The sequence below is a fragment of the Nuphar pumila genome, chromosome 6 (genome assembly GCF_984573655.1).
Source record: "Nuphar pumila chromosome 6, dmNupPumi1.hap1.1, whole genome shotgun sequence".
In the NCBI taxonomy this organism is placed as follows: Eukaryota; Viridiplantae; Streptophyta; class Magnoliopsida; order Nymphaeales; family Nymphaeaceae; genus Nuphar; species Nuphar pumila.
This window is the reverse complement of record NC_143254.1, coordinates 114,050,708-114,068,107: the sequence shown is the minus strand read 5'-3', so window position 1 is coordinate 114,068,107 and position 17,400 is coordinate 114,050,708.

Genomic DNA, 17,400 nt, shown 5'->3' with positions numbered 1-17,400 from the left:
CTAGGCAACGAAAAATGTCAGGACATTAAAAAAATGAGCCATTTTCAGGTGCCATCACATGGCACACTTTGAAGTGTGCCGCTGCACCTGATGCCCTTCATCTTTGGCTGGCAGTCTGTCAGTTGTGGAGTTGAAAAGCAAATGGAGTGGGGCCCAGCCAAAAGCAGATGGAGGGCAGCATGCGGAGGCACACTCAAAGTGTGCCATGTGATGGCACCTGATCCTGGCTAAAAAAATTTGACTTTTAGGATAAATCTTGAAAAAAACATTGGCATGTATAGAAACATAAAAATAAAATACAGATAAAAACATAAGTAATATATAAACGGAAATAATTGCTTTTATTGTGTAACATAGCTAAAAAAACCTATAAATATGATATATTTTACATAAAAATATTTTGAAAGTGTCACATTTGAAGCTTGTTTTTGGCATTTAAAATATCTGTTATAAATTTCTGAAATTTTCGACAGTCGGCTACATTTGTGACATGTCTTGTCCATTAGAACCGATGTGGTCTGTTCAATTCCAAGACTCTCATTAGGGGTGGCAATTTCTGACACGACCCGCCAACCCGCCTCTTAGGCGGGTTGGGGTTGGGCTTAAGCTAACCCGTTTAATAAAAGGGTCAACCCGCGTAACCCGTTTATTAAACAGGTCGGGTTCGGGTTGGGGGTATGCCAACCCGCCAACCCGGCTGACCTGTTTAATAAACGGGTTAGGCGGGTGGGTCAACCCGCCAACCCGACCCGCCAACCTGTCTGCCAACCCGCCAACCCGCCAACCCGACCCGCCAACCTGACCCGCGAACCTGAAAACCCGTTTACCCGACCCAACCCATTTATTAAATGGGTTGGCGGGTCGTGTCGGGTTACCCGTTTATTAAACGGGTCGGGTTCGTGTTTGCCACAGCCGACCCGTTTAATAAACAGGTCGGGTTCGGGTTGAGGTATGCTGACCCGCCAACCCACCAACCCGACCCGATTGCCACCCCTAACTCTCATGGACTCCCTGCAACACTTGGTTTGACTTCGCCCACTTGCATAAACTCGGTTAGGGTTATTGGAAACTTTCTCAATTGGAGTCGAGACTGTTTTCATCTTTTTTTTATATATATTAAGAAAAAAACCACCTTACAAATTTGTGAGTTTATTGGTATAAGAACTCTAGATCCCTTTGACCACGAGGGAGTACACCAAACTTCAACTATGCACACCAGTGGTTTTTTAACTCATGACATCCCTTCAAATGGGCGACTTTCACAAGTCACTAATATGGGATGAGAGGAGCCTTTACCGGAAATTGTAGTCTAGTCATTGTAGATCCTACTTAGACAAAATTTGGATCTCGAGTCGATCACGTTGAGTTGAAGTCGACTAAATCTTGGTTAGGTCTAACTTCTTTAAACTTGGTTGAAAGAAAGAAAGTGAAAAAAGGTAATTTATGAAGGGAAAATATTGGCCACTAGAAATTGATCTTTATATCATACTTTTTGACGTAAAAGTATGATTTTTTGAGGGTTAAAAAAATCAATACATAGTACATTATTGATGGTTCAACCTCTGAAAAACCTGAGAAATATATATGCTAGAGAAACATGAACCAATGATCGGTTTATACTAAACCAAACATGTAGATCACATTTGAAGGGTCAGATGTAAAAAAATAAAAAATTAAGTTTTTAAGTAAAGGGTTTGGAGCCCACAAAAGTAGCCAACACTAGGGGCCTAATCTGTGGTAAATTTATGTTTAGACACCTCAAGTTTAAATATTTAAGATAAATGCTCGGATGACCACTTAAGTTATTTTTATCCTTTTTAATTACTTAATTACCCTTAATTATACTCTCTCTCTATAAGCCAAAACAAAAACAAGAAAAAGGAGGAAGACCCTACAATTTACGTCGGCTTTTGATGCCTACGTCCACGGATCAAACACTCCCAAAGCATATTTCTCATTGACCAAGCTTTTACACATATATAGATGATTTCCATGCATGAAGGTTTTCTTGAGAGAGAGAAGTTTTCCTCAAGAGATAGAATTCTACAACATTCTTTCTTATCTCCATCTTCAAACTCTTTCCTTGTTTTGATAATTTCCTTTGGGATTAGGTTGCTGAATTGGGCAGAGCTTTATCACTTCATGATCCTTCAGATCTTCTAGATATCGAGTCTAGACTAGATCTCAGTTTGGTTCATGCTTTAGAACCACCCCCCACACACACCTTTCAAACTTGGCAGGGTGTTGTCTAGATGGCAAGTTTGGGTCTAAGAGCTTGAAATGTAGCTTTGGTGGTTTTGTTAATACATCGGCAACTTGTAGATGTGATGGAACAAATCTGGTTATGAGTTGTGTCTGGACCACCTTCTCCCAGACAAAATGATAATTGGTCTTAATATGCTTTGGATCCATTGTGAAACACTGGGTTTATGGTTACGAGCAATGTTGACATGTTATGACAAAAAATAGTTGGAGCTTGTGATATTAAAACACCAAGGTCCCCAAGAATGCAATGGTGGATGAAAGGGCTCTGTATTCTGCTTTTAAGCTCGACCTAACCACTGTTGGTTGCTTTTGGGCGCACCAAGAAAAACGTTGAAGCAGTTCTCTTACAAAAAGATGATTCAGTTCTACAAAAGATGATTCTCATCTTGTCATTTCTAGCCGTTGAAGCAGACCAATCCTGGCCGTGCATTCTCCAACAAGGTCACAGATTAAAGAGGGAAAGATCACAGGAGGGAGGCTCGTCCTGTGTAATAGGACTGATTCTTTTTTCCTACCTTTAAAAGGGCACAATTTTCATTTTTTTTATTTTTATTTTTATTTTATTTTTTAATTATTTTTTTTTTAGGGAGGGGGGGGGGGGGGGGGGGGGGGGTCGAACTGGGGCTGTGGTGGCCTTGGATACATGTTCATTGGTAGTAGTAGGTGTCCAAGAAAATGGGGTATATATGCACCATGTTCCCTAGGGTTAGAGAAGGATAAAGTAGGCTCGTACGATTAGCCTTCCACAAACTGACATCTCCACTGGAATTATCAAAGTTGTTGGTATTTTTTTCTTAATTCGAAAATAGCTGGGGACAAACCCCCATAACACATACAAAATCAATTCCCTCCGATATATTAATTCCCACCGGCACACAAATCCAATGACAATATATGCCGTTTTCTATCGTGGTAAGGACACCAAAAATCATAGCCATAGAGAACCATAGTTGTTTCTTGGAATTTCATGCTTTTTTTTAATCTATAACCTGAAAAAACCGCACCAGGCACGAAGACCTAGTCACCCTGGCTCAGTGCTATACCTACGGTCGTTGTGTGGGCAAATAACCTGCTCAGTCTGCATTTAAAAACCCATGCAACACAAGGAGATTTCGAGCTAACAGGCTAATGCCAAGATTTATAGTGCCTTTAATATATCACAAAATATAATTAAGGAGAAAATGGAACATGGTCAGCACATACATATGTTGACATACTATAGACACTCAATTTTGAACCAAGATATTTTAAACATAAAAAATAAAAGAGGCTTTCTTCAATCAATTTTTTGACATACAAAACTAAATGCTTGTGGGTTTGACCAAAAGAAAAGTTAAAGAGGAGATTTTAAAATTTTCAACACATCAAAAACCAGCTCAAACGGTAACGACCCTGATTTATATCTCGGTTTTTTTTTATAAATATTTTATTTTTTTTAAACTCAGCTAAATATATAAATCGAGATTGTCACAATTATCATATCAAACCATACACTAACTAAAATGCAAAAATGAGAGTACATCAATATCAATTGAATTAAATTTAAATAAAGTTCAAATTATTCAATCGTCCAGTTACGAAACCATTCTTAAACCCAATTTCATAGCCAACCAAACCCTCAAAACATAAGAAACCAAAACCATCGCCTCGACAGATAGCGTGCAAAGTCCAAAAACAACCAAACAGCGTAAGATCACTAGGTCTCTTCAGAACCTAAAAATTTTATAAGTAAAAGAATTAGACAACCCAAGTCTGAATAAGCAATAACATACTTGCATAATGTACGATATCAAAACACATTTAAACACAACCTTATATATCAATCGTGTAACCCACATATTAGCAAACAATAACATAAAATTATATTAACAATAAAATAACAGGTCAATTTAATACACATCTACTCATGCTAAGATTTGCATTCATACAATAAATTATGTACATGCATGAATATTTACAAGATGCATGAACTTATCAATTCAGTGTATGAATAAGTTTTTATCTTTAATTATCATTTTCTTCCTTAAATGATGCATGATATATTCTACGTATATGCAATTAACATTCGTGCTTCACTTATCAATATCTCTTTGTGAGTACAACATAGACAACTCTCAGTACGGAGCTACGGCTCAGGTTTGTATTTTCAAGCAATTGTGTCTCATTAACCTGTGTGACGCCCCAATTATGACTACTTTGGAGAGAAAAATTATAAAACTCGAGATTTTTCTTTGGCAATTAAAATGAATAAATGATTAACTTTATCTGCATCTATGACATGAGTGTAATTTTTTGGTTTTCTTGAAATTCTTAATTTTCTTAATTTTAAATTATTATGAAATTAATTCTCAAGTTATGAAGAACATTGCAAGAATAATTATAAAATTTAAAATGTGTGGACTAAACAAGAAAGTAAATGATTTGTATATTTTTAGATTATGAATATTGGATTTTGATTAAATATGGATTTGGACTTTAAATTAGATAGTGAATTTAACTAATGATATTTAGATCCAACCCAATTAGGTTGGATATAATCCATGACATTTGAATCTAATTAGATATGAATTGGATTGGATAGAACTCAGAATATTTGGATCTAATCTCATTGGATTTAACCCATAGTATTGAATGCTCCGAACAATGTCATTATTGTTTCGACATAAATTACAGTTGATTAGTGACTCACATTTTAAATCAGATTTGACCTTGATGTTCTTTATTTCGAGGGCATCAAAATCGACTATCTATATGCCCAAATTGGTGTTCATTTGAGTGTTTTATCATCGATCGAAGTTCATGCCTAATTGTAGGTTAAAAATCAACATTTTTCAGCATCGACTAAATTTTTTTGCCAATATGTGTTCGTATGATTAAATCTAAGACTACCACAACAATCTGCGTTTTAAGGGCTATCAAATCGACTATTTAAATGTCAAATTATGTTGAGTTTTTTTGTTTATAGGCTTTCCAGAAGGTTACCCTGTCACTAGAGCCCAAGTCAGGGTAGAAAGTCCCCACCTTTCTTTTCTAGCTTAATTAATTTTGAAATCTTATGAATTTGGAACGATAATTTATTTTTTATTTTATTAATAAAAAAGATTAATAGATATTAACCTCTTATATTATATATGAAACGCTTGTTTAAGCCCATCTATAAATAGAGGCTCTTATGAGGATTAACAATATTAGTTCTCCCTCCCTCTCACATTCTCATTAGAATTCTCTAATTTTTCTCTCTTTACCATTTTCTTCTTCCTTAGAGTTTTTTCAGCATTTATTGAAGCTGCTCCAAGGTTCTAAGATGAGAGATGAAGGTGTTGGTACATCCGAAAATACGTTTCAGGTAGGATTCATCATACTCGTAGCATAGATCGGACGCAAATGCATAAACCATGCTTCTTATCGATTCTTCAGGCTGATCCATGGTAGATAAGCTCTGGAATAGGTTTGAAAAAGATTTTTAAAATGTTTTTAATTCAAAATCATGCATTGAATCGAATTTACAAAATCATTTTTGGTAAATCTATGCCCTGTTAGCTAAACCGAGAAATCGGGTAATGCAAAACACATAGTTTTGTGTTCCTACGTAATTGTAGATGGTTATATCTTTGTTTCCTGCATGATTGAATGTATATTTTCTTGCATTATTTACAGTATAAATCATGTTCCTACAAACTTATTTCATGTGATTCATGGTGTTTTCGCATTCTATCATCTTAAACTAGTTCTTTTGAGCAAAAATCATGATTTATGTCGATAGATTAGATTTCAAAGAATGTATTATGATCATATGACATCTCTTTATGACTGTAGATGATGTTCAGATATTATTTATGTGTTAATGCATGATTAAAAATAAATATTTCACGTTTATGCTTGAGTTTTCTTGTTTTTATCATGATTTATATTGTATTTTTCATGTTGTCTTGATTTTCTTGACCAACTCATTATGGTAAAATAAATATAGCTTTCAAATCGCATCACCAAGGGATAAACCCTTTTATGGAGTCATTCCAAACATTTTGGAGGTGTCTAAAAAAAAAATGACCTCAATGGTGATACGAAAGTGAAGGTTATGGCTGTTGCAACCCAAGACAGAAATTTTGAACTATGTACAAAGCAATTCTTGATAGTCGGTTTTGCAGAAAATCTAATAAATCAATAGTTTCGAGTTTATAGCTGATTTTTTGATATGTTATAAATATCATATGAATAGATTTGAGAAAAATAAGTTTTATTTTCTATAAATCTTGAAGTCTCATACAAGTCATGTGAAATTAAGATTCTGCAAAAAATTCTGGATCTAGAACTGTCCTAGACAAAGTCCAGTCCAAAAACTTTAGAAAATCTATATGATAGTTTTTTTTTTTAAACTGATAACATTTTGAAAGATAAGTATGACTATCACTTGGATTTAAAAGTTAATATCTTATGGTACGGTTGTAAATTTTTATGAAAATATATCTATTTGGTTTGATGGTCTGTTAGACCCATGAACAACATATAAATTTTGACTTTATACAATTCTTGATTTTTGAATAATATCTTGACTTATGAACTTATTTTGCTAAAATCATATGATTGCTTATGATATAAGATGTTAATCATGTATAAGCTGATAATGTGATGTTTCATGATTATGTTGTATACAAGCATGTTGATTATTTATGCATGATGGTATAAGAGACTGCATATTAAAACATGAGAATTAAACATAACGGTTGGGTCATATAGTATGTATAAGCATGCATGTGTTATTTTATGAAATTCATGATTCATTATAAATCAAAATGAGTCTCGTGCAACATGGAGTGTGGTATGTGGCATGTAATATGTTGAAAGTCATGTGAGACATGCATAAATGGGGCTCAAACAAGAGTCGGGTTCGATGAAACCAAGAGAGTGCTTGTAAGTACCTAGTTCGGTTATAATAAACATGCTTATATACACACTTTAATTGGACTCTTGGGTGCTCCTTACAAGAGAGCACATACCTTGACTTGAGTTCAAATGAGCTATGTTAGGACACCTCAGGTATGGGTTCTTGCTTATGAGGTAAAGGATTGAGCTGCACATAATAGAGCTTAGGGTTGTTGAACCCGGTGTTGAGTGCACCCAGTATTATAGTTGAACCCAATGTAAATAACACATAATAACTCATTTGTTTCAGTGGCCTACTTTGGAGAGGGTAGGAGATACACATGCCGATTGACACATTTTGAAGGCATAGACACCTCTTGGGACCCTAGTCATCGGTGCAAGGGGCTGGGGTTGTCAATTTATCCTAGGTAGGTAGTCAGACTTTGCAGAGTAGAAATCAATTCTCTAGACCATTGTTAAGTCTCTCTCGGTTAAAGACCGCTTCAGTGGATGTTTGGTCTGGTTCTTCGAATCGATGGGTCAATTAAAATATATAGCATAATAAACCCTCATCTGATTGTTGAATCAGGATTAGGTCATGAGTGTGTACCCTTCAGGAAAAAAAAGAGAAACAATGCATTAGATCATATTCACAATGATTAAATGATTTATTGAATGTTGGCATAAATTTTATGCATGTCATGTATAATTTTTAGATTATGCATATGTTGGCATATATGGATCTATCTTGTTGTGATCTTGATTAATAATGATATAATGTAGGTTCATTAAAGAATGAATTATTGTATAACCCTACATGATTAAATTATTATTGTTATGATCATTGACTTTGTTGTGTTTATATGTTATGACATGCTATGATTTGTTTGCATTAAGAAAGATGTATGTTTTATGTATTTGTGTTTTTTTCATGCCTATGTGTATGATATTTTTTTACTGGGGTTGTAATTAATGCCCTTACTTTTAATATTTCAGGTAACGAGTAGACTGAAGGGTGATGATAAGAGGCTCGGGGTAACGCCAAGAAGGTCACAGTTCTTTAGGCTGTTTAGAGAACTTGATATTTTATTATTTGATTGTGTTATCAAGTCCTGTAAACTCTAATATTTGGAATACTAGTATTTGATCTATTGTAATTCAAATGATGATTTGAATTAGTTATTCTAATCTTACACGTGTGAGTTGTAGATTGTAATCCATCCAAGGCTTGAACCATATTTAAAAAGAGTTTTCGTTGTTTTCTTGAAAATTGTAAAAAGGGATTTGAAAAAAAAAATCTAAAATTTTCGGTTTCAAAATTTGTGGCATTACAGAAATATAAATTTTAAAGAGAGTTTTCATCCTCATGCAACCCAATATATCAAATTTTTCTCATAAGTCTTACGTACCATACCGCGGACAAATCGTAGTAGTTCTCCTGGTTACGGGTCCTTTGGATGGGGGTCAAAGCAACCTATAATGCTAAAACAATATCCTCACAGAATTGTCAGTACCATGCTTACTCTCTCAATAAGCCATAAGAGAATTAATTTCATTTTGATTTCCTAATTAACTCTGGTGTTAATTGTGTCAATGCAAACATGCAATCACGTTCAGGGTTCATATGCAACAATATTCATGGCAATCTACCATAAAATTGATATAATAATGCAATTATTATGCATTTACACAATCAAGGCTGGCTAATCATTCATATTTATTTATGCACAATTCAATCAAGAATGAAACATGCATATCAGTCCAGTATCTCATTTAAGCATCAATAAACATGATATACAAAGTAAAATACAACTAGACACCAACACATATTATATTGTACAATTCAGATCCCTCTTAACCGAATTTTTGAAAACCCACCAAAGATCCCATGAACCAAATTTCACTCTCAATATTTTACTGGGACTACCTCAACATCTTAGGAAAACAGTCCAGAAAATCGAACTGCAAAATTCATCATAATAAAAACAGAAAATTTTTGGAACTGAACCATGTTTAGGAAAAATATCAAATAGACCATGCCAACTGCAAAAAATTATCCCGGTTCAGAGAATTTCAGGCTTAAAGAAAACTCTTTTGACAAAACCTTCTTATGCATGTTACCTTTCACCTAAATATTTTATAATTTATTTTAATTAGGTCTGATTGGGGTTTTAGAGCTTTCAAAATCTTTGGTCGGAATAATCCTGCTATCAGGGCAAAAAACCTATGCTCTATTGCAATAGATGTTTTGACCTTAAAACTGAACCAAACGGAATAAAATAAGATTCTAGATTCAAGTCTTGGATGTGTATAACACTCCTGTATTTTTATTTTTATTTTTATTTATTGATTTCATTTTCATAGAGATATCAATTTGTTTTTGAAATTGAGTAGAACAAAAAACGAAGACAGAATAGCCAAAATTCAAACTCATGCAAGATCTATTAAGCAAGAACAAGAATAATGGCGAAATTCATACAATCAAGATTTTTTGATGCTCTAAACATATTTACAACATCACACAACACATATTTGATCATATTTATGTTAATCTTGTTAAAACATTAACATTCATCATCCAAAAATCACAAAACCTGCATGGAATATCTCAAATACAATTTCATCTATGCAAGAATCACAAGAAACCTTAAACAACATAAAATCATAGTTTATTTATGCAAGAACATATTGTTTAATCATGTTACACATGTATTAATCTACCATATATGCTAAGATTAACTTTCTTTAACATGAAACATCAAAACCCTAAAACATTTTTACAAAAACCTTCTTCAAAAATGATTTTTGCGTATCTTTAACCAAGATCTAGGCAAAAGACAAATTTATATCAAGATCTATAAAAAAACACTAAAAAATATCCTTGTATATTCATTATATGTATTTAAAAATCTAATAAAATACATATTTAACTATTAACATGATTTTTGTTTTTTAAGGTTTCGAAACTAGTCTTTTCCAAATCATTTTCTTAAAACTGATATTTCAAAACACTGTTTTGGGTTTTCAAAAAAAAAAATCATGTAAATCTAATATCCATAGATGTTCAAGGCATAGATTACATGTAGATCCAAGCCTTTGATAAAAAAGAGGGCACGCTAATGCATCTCAAAATCAAACAACATGAGAGTAGAGTTTTCCTACCGAAAATGCACTTCTCGCAATAATATCGTCGCTTTTTCCTCCACACGCACCTTGATCAGAACTGGTTTAGACCTTCATCAAGGTAGTTGTAGGCCTCTAATGGAAGTCTGGACTACCTTTAGGGTTAGGAGGAAGAAGGAGATGTAAGGAATAAAGATGGAACAAAGTAGGCTCTCTTTTCTTCTCTCTCTTTTTTTCACTTTTTTTTCTTAGACTATGAAACAAGGGGGGTCGTGAGCCTCTTTCTAGACCCCTACTCTCACGAGTTCTAGAGAGAGGGAGAAACTAGCCCCCTTTATAATTTTTTAATATTATATTTTTTTCTAATTTAATTTGATCTAGAAGGGGTGATGTCACCTCTAGAAGACCTTAGGTAGATAGAGTTCTACTTTGTATAGGACTCTATACTACCTTTTAGACATTCTCTCTTTTAATTATATTCTTTCTTTTCTTTATCTTCTATTAACTAAAAAATCTAAAATTGTTTTTCTTTCTTTATCTATTTATTTTTGGTATTATCTAATAATTTAATTTTTCCCAAGTGGTGTTACCATCTATAGGGTCCATAATGGACGTCCAACCCATGGGACTCCATACCAATAATTAATACCGATTTTATTTAAAATCTATGACTTATCCTTAATTGGATATTTTATTGGATTTTAAATCCAATTAAGATCAAATTCAATAAGAGTAAACTATATCACACACGTATCCATATTTAATTAATAAAACCCACATTCCAATGAAGGTCCAAATTCATCTTAAATTTCTATCAAATTAAATTAAATTCCTATGCAAGATTAAATTTCAATTTCACGCCTACTTAAATTCAATATTAAATTTTATTTCTACTACTAACTCAATTCAATTTATAATTTCAATCTCAAGTTCAAAATCAAATAAATTTCAAATTTCATCCATTTAAGGTATAAATAACGATTTAATAATTACCAAAAATCTCTTGCATCACACAAATTGACACCATAATCAAAAGAATCAAAAGTTATGACCAAAACTTGTCTCAAGACAATAACGACACTTCTTATCCTTAAGGATTGTTGCTACTGCATTTGAATTGCTATTATTTCATTGTTGTCAGTACTCAACTTTAAAGCAACCATTTTTGTTCCGACTTCATGTAACACCCACAAATTTAACCTTTTAAAGACTTTCACTTATTTGAAATTTTGACATAAATTTTTTTAATACATTGATGAGTTACATTTTACTAAATATAATTCATCAATGGGTTTAATAACAGTTACGTTACATCCCAATTGTACCAACTGCTAGACGAACTGCTTGAGTGAAAGTGCGAGCTCGTACTCCTAGCACCCGATCTAGAATGGGACCCATAATCCAACCTAACTGGATTTTATTACATATATGAAGTTCTAACATAAACAATCTTCAAAGATTTTTAATGCAAAAACAATTTAATTCAAGGTTTAAACTTCGGGCCGGTTACATGAAAAAAATAAAAGAATTTGATTGTACGAAATAAATTTTAAATTTGTATACGAGAAAGAACTCAACATCCGTTGAGTTATCTTATTCCAACATATTTATAAGGTTTACAAAACCCTCACAAGTCTTTAACCATAAAATTTAAGACAAGTTTTATAACCCAAAACAATAAAAGTTTAATGTCTTCACAAGTCTTTAAAATCAACCAAAGCCGAGATCCTCAATGGATCGAAACAGGCAAGAGTGTCCCTTGAGAGCATAGCAACCCACCATTCACCTCAGTCCTCCAAGATAGTATCTATAATGTACTAAATCATTAACACGTGTACATGGGAAACCCAAAACCAAACTTGAAGAATACAAATCAAGTTTGTATTAGCACAACCACAATGTGATTCTGATCATTTATAAAATGAGAGTCAATAGAATCCACAATCAAAACATTCATTCACATTACATTAATTCATTCATTCTTATTGCATTCAATAAATCATTCTTATTACATACATTCATTCTCATTGCAATCGTTTGCATAAATGAATAAACAATCAAACAAATCACATAAAATTACATAAAGCAAATAGACAAGTCTCATTTATCATGTCCAGCGTGAAACATACGCACATGCTTTTTAAACAAGTTAAGACATATGAATCACTCATAATCAAAACTTATGCATTCACAAATTGCATATAACAAATAGGTCAAAATCTCATTTTACCATTTCAAAATATATTATAAGCACATGTTTTTTCAAGAAAACAAGACATATAAGTCTATGGCAATTTAAAGCATTCATATTCATTCTTTCAAAAAAATATAAGCAAGTCAATCTCATGACCATGATATGTATTTGTAACACCTCAAATTTTTGAATCTTGAAAATCGTGATTTTTTTTTAAATACTTTTATAAAATTGCAGCGAAAAATTTACACGAGACATAAACTTAGCGTGTTATTTTTCGATCACATTCACATCTATACAGTTATTTAATTTAAAAAATTAAATATTTATAAATCAAATAAAAGTCCACTATATTTGAAATTTAATAATAACATCTCATCTTAAAATTTAAATCAAAGTATTAAGCATTTATAAATGCTCACAATCCAAAACACTCGAAAGAATGGAAAAGGCTTGGATCGATCACTGTCACAACCTCCCGTCATCGCATGTGAGACTCACTACCTGAAAACATTTAAAATCAATAAGGTCAAACAAGCATGTCTCAGTAGAGTAGGACTATTCAAAACACATAAATTAAAACAAGTACAAAAAAATTACTTCGATCTTTCATACATTCAACAGGATTAAGTACAACATAAATATAAGCATCAATTTTTAACATATCATTCAAGTTGTCTCAGGCCGAGTTTGGAATGGGGCATGAGCAGTGCGGAGCTCTACTGAGTGGAAAATGCATCGAGTGTAAGAACGTGCGGTATGCGTCAACTTGATCGGTGACGTGCGATGGTAGAATGGCATGTGATAGGCAACGATATCGTCGTTAGTGCATCGTTGTATGGAGGCACAGACATGGAGCGTTTGTTTGGCTAAGCAGTGCCAGCGGACCAGATGGTGTTGCCTTTGGAGAGTTGCTTAAGAATCTCTCAACTTGCGGGTGTCCCACGCGAGGCGATTGGACGCACGGGGGTGCGTGTGGGTTAGGAGTAATTCCCCCAGGCGTCACACTAGGTGATTTCAACCGAGTAAAGATACTCGGGGCTAGGCAAGAGAGAGCCTATGCGCCAGCGAATGAGTTTGGGTGGTGCTCTTCGCTATGGCATGAAATCATCAACTGGTCTTCGGACTCGGGGTCGAAAGACTTAGATCCTTCAGTGGTGAGGTTTCAACTGGATTGTGCATGGAGCTGCGATGTGCTCCATGGCATTCCAAGCTAAGGCAGGTTGGTGCCCTTCTCGGAAGTGCTTAGTTGGTGTGGGACGACTATGCACAAAGTGGCATTGATAACATGGAACGCATTTGAAGATGCACTTTAAGAGCTTCCGCTAGGTAGTTGTGTGCGGGGTAGCGCACAGGGCCAATATTCTGATTCAGCACATTGAAAGTGTTGGTGAGTGGCTTGTGGTCGTTAGTCTGGCCATATTGGCTAGTCTAGCATGTTACAGGTTGCGAGCTATTCTATGCCCGTGGCAAAAGTGGCTATGAGATAGTGATTAGAAGGCTTGTGGCGGTAAGGAGGACCATTGTGCTGCATGGGCTTATTGAAGAAAATTAGCCCGTGACAATTGACATCAGAGCAGATCGATATCTTAAGCAAGATACACTAAAAAAGAAAAGGTTCACGGAGACCTTGTTATTCATGTGCAACACTGAAAGGAACAAAGATGGTTTATTCTTGCGATGCAAAATTGCGTAACTGAAGATTGGTGAATCGAATCGTTGAAGCAAAGTAGTGGTTGGATGGTATGAGACATCTTTACCAGGATATTCTGAAGCGTAAGGTTGTTGTTCAGTTGCTGGCTAAGGGAACGCAGATAAATCAAAAAGATTCTCACCAGTTGTGTGTTAGGCTCACAGGTAGAGCGTAGCGTTTGTCTTGTGCATGCGGAGAATGCATGTTGGATTCGACTGGAAGGATTTGCACCTTTGGGTCGGAGAGACTTGATAAAACTTGTGCTCTCTCCCAAGTTTGTGGGTTAGCGGAGTGCCCACGTTGAGCAAACATGCTCGTCGGTTTGGTCTCTTAAATTGAAAGTTCTCTGAGACGTGTGTGTGTGGAAAGAGTTGTTCTTGGATCGTTGATCCCTGCGGAAATTCTCTGCTGACTCTAGAAGAGAGTTGCAGCATGCGGGCTTCGGGAGGGGAGCAGCAGCATTGGGCCGAAGGTGCCTATGTGAGGAAGACGCATCAGCATTGGGCCGAAGGTGCCTATGTGAGGAGGACGAGTGTCATGAAGACACTCTGAAGGATCGCATTGGGTTAATGCTCCAGCAAAGCATTCCCCACTTGAGAACTCAGATGGATCATCGAAAAATCGTAAATGTTGTCCTAAAAGGGATAGAGATCTCTGCGGGAAACATTGGTGGTCATCTTTCTCTAGGAGGATCACAAAGGGCTCAAAGTGCCCTTGCTGAGGTTGGAAGGCAACCCAGCCATGAGCTTAATGACGACAAGCTTGTCATGCAGGTAAGGAGGCTCTGCTTGAGTTGGAACTACACTAGGGTTCCACGAGCATGGAATGCTCGTTGCGAGAAAGCGAAGGATTGTTGTCTAAGCGATCAGAGATGTGTTAAGGTATGAGACTTGGCATATTGAAGATTGTGGAGATGGTGGATAGACGCCAGAACAAGTTGAGCTGGATGAAAAAGAAGTTAGCCAAAAGTTAACACAAAAGGAAACTGGCAGATCAAGCTAACTGCGTTATTACCTACACCAACATTATTGAGGACGTATAATGGCTTGGGTGGGGGAGCATGTCCCGGGCCGAGTTTGGAATGGGGCATGAGCAGTGCGGAGCTCTATTGAGTGGAAAATGCATCGAGTGTAAGAATGTGCGGTGTGCGTCAGCTTGATCGGTGACGTGCGGTGGTAGCATGGCATGCGATAGGCAACAATATTCTCGTTAGTGCATCGTTGTATGGAGGTAAGGATATCCAAAGACTATACCATTACACTACAAAAAGACTTATTGAGGCAATTAACCCTGTTTGAGGAAAAGAGAGCCAGATACCTTTAGTATGCCATAATCCTCATTATTTCACAAATGCAAGCTGCCACCATAAGCTTGACATCTCTGTCCAGGTGCTTTAGAAATTCTGCCTTAGCTACTGTAATTTGTATGGAACCCAATAATGATTTTGGTTGTGATTGGTCAATCTCAAAAAGGCAACTTGTTGTATATACAAGTGGCAAATCATGCATCAAACTGATGCACAGATCAAGGAATATAGAATACTAGATAATTCAATCAAATATTTCACCTCAATCACTACAAATGCAAACAAATTAATGCAAAATTCCACACATGAAGTATGAAAGATCACTTAAAGAAAACTTTATGGATGAGACATACTATTAATCAAGTCTATAAAGACGCTGCCCCCCCCCCCCCCCCCCCAGTCCTAATGTAGGTCCGTTTCTGTCACACACATACACTAAATATATATATATATATATATATATATATATATATATATATATATATATATATATATATATATATATATATATATATATATATATATATATATATATATATATATATATATATATATATATAACTTTTTACATGATGAAGTTTATTTTTTTCAAGAATTGTTTAGTGATACAAATATTAAGAAAACCAATATTGTATACTTTTATTAGAGAAAACTCCAAATCGATACAATCATAAATCCAGTAACCTCTTTCAGGGAGAAATATGCATCTTAAGAGAAACAATGAAAATCGGTGAATCAGATGCCAGGGTTTATAGAAAACATGCCAAGTCATGATGTATCATCAAACTCAAATAAGATAAAGCAATCAACTAAAAAACATTAAACCACATAAAGATTGGTAAAAAATAAGTACCAATGAATCTCATCAAGCAACAAAAAACTCCTAACCATGGCATTCCAACCAAAGAAGATACAATTTAAAGATACAGGCAGAAAGAGAAAATTGGAAATGTGCTGAATTTTTCAAACAATATCAATGCTTGCAACTTATATTGCGTGAGTGAGTCCAAGAATGCATCCCAACTTATCGGAAAGGACAGAAAGGCTTAAAAAGAAGCAAATAACAGCATATTTTGAGTATTCAACAACTGACAGGTTATAATATAATGTTATAATAATATATAAATGTTATAATAACAATATAAGTTACAGTTTTAAATTTTTATTTATTTTATTAACATAAATTACAAATAAGCCTTTCTAATTTTCTGTTGGGAGGGACAGAAATTTTTTTTTTTTTTTAGGTATGTTGAGAGCAGCCAGGTAAGTGTTCAATGAGAGTTTTAAAATATATAAACTCTTGCATAATTATGAAAGTTGATCATTCAACAAGGCAAATTTCTTCCTCAAGTTTCAATAAATCAAATTGCCACCACATGAAATAGTAGAGCCCCGAAAATATATATATATATTTTGAGAGAGAAAGAGAGAGAGTTATTTGGTGTGCCCGCACCCTAAACTGTCCAATCAAATGAACAGAAATAGTCAAAACAGCCCCGCTGATCATGTTGTTAAAAAAACTATTAAAAATAATAAATTAATGTCCTTACATGCCCAGCCTTGTCATAGTGTCTAGTTGTGTCTCCTATACACGGGTCCCTAAACTGCGTGTCCTGTGACACAGTTGCTGGTGCTTATAAATTTATATTGTCACCACTGGATTTCTGGTATTAGAATTCCTTTCCCAGCATAATATGTATATAAAAGCATAAGTTTGATCCAATAAACATCTGATCTTTTTATTTGCAGCTTTCTGGATCACTTCTTGCCCCCATAAATTTATTTATCCTGGAAAGGAGTCAGAGAGAGAGAGAGAGAGAGTTTTCCATAGGAATGGCAGTGGGCTGGGGAAAACGGGGCTCCACCCGCCTCACCCTGTTTAGACCGGGGATGGACCACATGAAACAAGGATGGAGGCAGGGATGAAAGTTAAAATCAAAACCTATGCGGGTACAG